The 5,268-nt window shown below is 39.3% G+C and overlaps 1 pseudogene; it reads left to right on the top strand.

Annotated features, from left to right (window-relative positions):
* Nucleotides 1–741: 741 nt before the first annotated feature.
* LOC132692903 (SWI/SNF-related matrix-associated actin-dependent regulator of chromatin subfamily E member 1 pseudogene) lies at nt 742–1,952 on the top strand (annotated as a pseudogene).
* The last annotated feature ends 3,316 nt before the right edge of the window (nt 1,953–5,268 follow it).

Raw genomic sequence — 5,268 nt, 5'->3', positions numbered from 1 at the left:
ACTCGAAAAGTGTATGAAATTCAGATCGCATCAGGATCGCAAAGAGGAAAGGCTGTTGTGTCAGATTCTCAAGTCATTTATGGGCCTAGAATAGCCATGGAAGACATGTCAGTAACAGGTGGCCAACTAGTCGCCCTCATCAAAGGGCTTCAAATAGGGTAAACGAATTTTTATGGACATGATGTAGATGCAACTGCCTGATATCCTTGATAGGAATGAGCCTACACCCTTTATAATACTATAAAAGTATGCCTAGATGTGCACCAAAGACCATTTATTCCCTCCAACAGACTAAGTCTCTGCTGCCTACCTGCATTTCCAGAGACAGAACATAAGCAGATGATAGCCCAGAGTTGCTAGTGGCCTGGCAATGAAACAGGTGCCCAACTATCTCGTTCCGCCACGATGCCCTCACCCCTATTAGTACACCACCCTCTTTTCCTGATTCCTGACCTTCCTGGACAAGAGCAAAATATGGAGTCATCCACAAGTTTCGAGACAGACAAGAAACAGAAAGGAAGCAGAGAGAGCACTTACATTAACATTTTGGTGTATCATTTGTTGATATTAAAACTGAACAGTTTCCTGCCTTCTGGCCCCGCAATTTCAATCCTACTGATATATTCAACAAAAGTTAATATATGTGAGCCCAAGGGGAAACACGACCACAGCTGTGGGTGCTTTTTCTGCCCATGGTGTCTCAGATTCGTTTTTAAGTAACCGAGAACTTAATCTTCCAGAATGTCAAAAAGAGCATCTTATGCCTCAACACCCACCCCAGCTCCTACAACACAAATGCCCAGAACACCAGGGTTTGTGGGGATACAGTACATCCAGGCATTACCATACAACTACAAGCTGGGAGGGAACCTGGGCACCAACAGCCAGGTCTCAGCATCGTCTGATGTTAACGATTCCACAACCCCCAAAGCCACCACATAAGCTACTGATGCCCTACATGAGGTATGGCAAAAAGTTCTGGAACCAAGTAAATGCTTCCAGCCCTGACCTAAAGTTGCAGGCGACTGGCCAGATTAATGGTGGCATGTGGTGAGATTTCACAGATGAAGAAAAATAAGAGTATTGAAACAAGGATGCAGTATAGAAGACAGAATGGAATGAATCTACGAAGGACTATCGTAATTCTCCCACACGCCCTGCTTCCATAAATACAAAAAGACATGCAGACGCTGCTTTAGGGGAAGAAAGTGGACAGAGACGGTCTCACATGGACCAAGGAGAACCTTATGAGAGAATTGAGCCTGCTGAAGATGCCGATGATTATGATGATGGCTTTTCAATGAAGCACACAGCCACCGCCCTCTTCCAGAGAAACTACAGTGTCCTCAGTGAAATCCTCAGTGAGAGTGTGGTGCCAGACATTCAGACAGTTGTCACAACAGCTAGAACGCAGGTCATCACAGAACCTTGATGGTTCATCAACTAGAAGCTAAACTTCTTTGAATACAGGAGACAAACCAGGAAACGAAGAGGAAATTCCTGGGAAGCACAGATTCATAGAGCAACGAACTTAAAAGTTTGTGTGGTTTCCAGGTAGAGGTGGATGTGGAAAAAAGCGCCGCTGAAACTGCAGAGGCAGAGAAACAGGGTCACGAAAGGCTGGAGGGAAGAGAGACAGAGGCAGCAGAGCAAGATGAACTCAGGCGGAGCATCACGGTTTGTGAGGAAGTAAACAGAGAAAAATTAACCAAGAGCATCCGGAGGGAGACAGAGGAGACACATCTTGAAGAAGAGATGGAAGGCCAACAGGATGGGGAGGAAGACTCATCTACTCCTGAGAGCAGACAGAAGGGGAGCGCACCGGAGGGGAGGACGGCATGTCTGAGGAAGGGACCAGTTAGTAACAGTGGCTCAGAGAGCAAGAATGCGACAGTGGAGATCCACCATCAGACCACACACCGGAAGATGAAGGAATAGATGTTCAATGTTAATAGCACTTGACATCAGTAACAAATGGAAGTACCGAAATGCCCATCAACAATGTAGTGATAAATATGTGTGGGGACGTTTGTACGAGAGTAACAAATATGAAAAAAAAAAAAAAAAAGATTTCTACAGGCAATAGCATGTATTAAATCTCACAGACAGAACGTAGAGCCAAAGACCCCGTCCACAAATAAAATTCAGAGTATAGTTTCAGTTATAAAAGATTTCAAATCTGGCAAAACTAATCTATGGTGTGTGAAACCAGGAGAGCAATCATTGTGAGGTAGATATTAAGAGTAATGACTAGAAGGGGATTTAAAAGGGACTTTCATAGCACAAGGAATGCTTTGTATTTTGATCAGGATTGTGGTTATATGAGCATTTTCACTTCAAGATGATTCATCAATCTGTACACTTTTGACTTGTTCACGTTTATGAATGTATACTGTACTTTAGTAAAAAGTTTATTTGGAAAAGGATACACACACACACACCCAGAAAAAAGACATACTATCACCTTAATTATAACAGTACTAATAAGAAAAATCTTAAAAGCAATCAGAGAAAAAAACACAATGCACTCAGAGCAATATGAATATATACGTATTTACTTATTTATATGTATATACACATTATATATGTATGTTTATATATGTTCTATACATATATTTATATACATTATATACAGGATTATAATACATACATTGTAAACCATCGAGCAATTACAAAAAAAATTCAAGTTTCCAGTAAGTAATGAAGAAAAGACAGCAAAAGGATAACAAATATTAAAGTAGACTTATGGGGCGCCTGGGTGGCTTCAGTCAGTTAAGTGTCTAACTCTTAATTTCAGCTCAGGTCATGATCTCACAGCTCATAAGTTCAGCCCACCACACTGGCTCTGCACTCACAGCGCAGAACCTGCCTGGGATTCTCACTCTCTCTCTGCCCCTCCCCCACTTTCACATGCACTTTCTCTAAATAAATAAATAAATAAATAGGAGGCTTAAAGCCAACTATACTGATAATTTTATTAAATGTAAATGGACTAAAATAAAAAATTGAGGTCAAGAGAGTAGAGAGAAGTTCAAGAATCTATGAGATGCTGTCTATAAGAAGCTTTAAATATAAGAGGATGAAAACAGAGGTACAATATAAACACTAGTAATTAAAAATGGGTTTCAGTATCATAAAAAGCAAACCTAAGAAATATTATCAGTGACAACAAAACAAACTTCATAATGAAAGTGATCAATTCATCAAGACTTCCCAGCCCTAAATATGTACATAACGCAGCTTCAAAAGTACATGAAGCGAACACTAACCGAATTAAAAGGAGAAATTGAGATTTCAATACTCCTCTTTTGAAAATTGATAGCAGTAGGCCAAAAATCAGGAAGGGTAATAAAGATTCATAATGCTGTCAAATAATGTGACCAATTATAATACACAGATTTTTTTTTTCTATCATACATGATACATTCACCAGGATGAGTCATATGCTGGCATTCAAATATCAACAAATTCAAAAGGATTAGTATCATGCAGTGAATTATCTGGCTGGAACTAAAAATAAACCAAAAATATATTTTAAAATTTCTAAGTATTGAAAAATTAACACATTTCTAAATAACTCAAGGCAGAAGAATAAAGGATTATAAGAAAAGAGAGAAATTTTAATAATAAAATCACAGAAACCGTAATTTGTGGAATGCAGCCAAGCAGTACTTCAAGCATTATGTATATTTGCAGACAGTTCTATTATAAAAGAAGGTCGAAAATCAACTATCTAAGGGGCACCTGGGTGGCTCAGTCGGTTGAGCGTCAGACTTCAGCTCAGGTCATGATCTCACCAGTTCGAGCCCCACGTCAGGCTCTGTGCTGACAGCTCAGAGCCTGGAGCCTACTTCTGATTCTGTGTCTCCCTTTCTCTCTGCCTCTCCCCAGCTCATGCTCTCGGTCTCAAAAATAAAGATAAACATTAAATTTTTTTTTTTTTCCTGAATCAACTATCTAAGCTACCACCTTAAAAAAAAGGGGGGGGGGTGACAAATTAAACCCAAAGTAAGTAGAAGCCAGAAAAATAAAGGAAGAGAAATCGGAAATACACAAAACAAAAACAACAGAACAGGGGCGCCTGGGTGGCTCAGTCAGTTAAGCGTCCAACTTTGGCTCAAGTCATGATCTTATGGTTTATAAGTTCTAGCCCTGCGTCGGGGTTTGTGATGACAACTTGGAACCTAGAGCCTGCTTCAGATTCTGTGTCTCCCTCTTGCAAGCCCCCTACCCCCACACTCATACTCTGTCTCTCTCGGTCTCAAAAATAAATAAATGTTAAAAAATAAAAATAAAAAAAGCTGGTTCTCTTAAAGTATCAATAAAATTGCCAACCTTTGGTCAGACTGATCTGGGGGAAAAAAGGAGAAAGAACGTACGAATTTTCAAATCAGGGATATAAGATAGGACAACACTGAGGCTATAGACTTTAAAGAGTTAATAAAGGTATATTTTGAACAACTACATGACAACAAATTCAACAACAGTGAAATACAAAGGGAAATACAAATTCCTTCAAGACACCTAAATAAAACATGGGCAAGACCTGAACTGATATTACACCAAAAGGCATATCCAAATGGCTAATAACTACATAAAATTTTCTCCATATCAGTCTTAGAGAAAATTGTATTTAAACTAAATCACTTCATATGCACTAGAATAATTAAAATTATAAAGACAGAAGATATCAAGCGTAAGTGAGGAAGAGGAGTAATTGAAAAACTTGTACTTGGCAAATGGCAGAGTAGAATTATAGAACGACTTTGCAAGAGTGTTAATTTGATAGTTTCTTGTAATGTTAAAAATACCAAATGACCCAGCAACTCCATTCCTTAGGCATTTAACCAAGAATATAAAGACATATCTACATGAGGACCAGTACCAGAATATTCACATCAGCTATATTCGTAACAGCTATTGGCTGGACACAATCCAAATGTCGATCCACAGGTGAACTGTAGTAAAGGTATTACTCACCAGTGAAAGACACCAAATAAGGAACCAACTACCGATGCATGCCCCAACGTAGATAATTCTCAAAAACCTTGTGATGAACAAAGGAAGCCACACACAAGAGTCATACTGGAGGAGTCCAAATATTCTAAGTTCTAGAATAGGTGAAGCTAATGAAACTGACATAAAACAAGTCAGTAGTTGCCTGGGGCTGGGGATAAGGGGATTACTTTCAAAGTAACTTGAAGGAACTTTCTTCAGGGGCAGAAAATGTTCTCTACCTTGATTGTGGTGGTGATTATCCAGATATAT

This window comes from Panthera onca, chromosome B1, assembly GCF_046562875.1.
Source record: "Panthera onca isolate mPanOnc1 chromosome B1, mPanOnc1 haplotype 2, whole genome shotgun sequence".
In the NCBI taxonomy this organism is placed as follows: Eukaryota; Metazoa; Chordata; class Mammalia; order Carnivora; family Felidae; genus Panthera; species Panthera onca.
The sequence above is the reverse complement of the archived record's forward strand: the minus strand, read 5'-3'. Positions and strand labels throughout refer to the sequence as shown.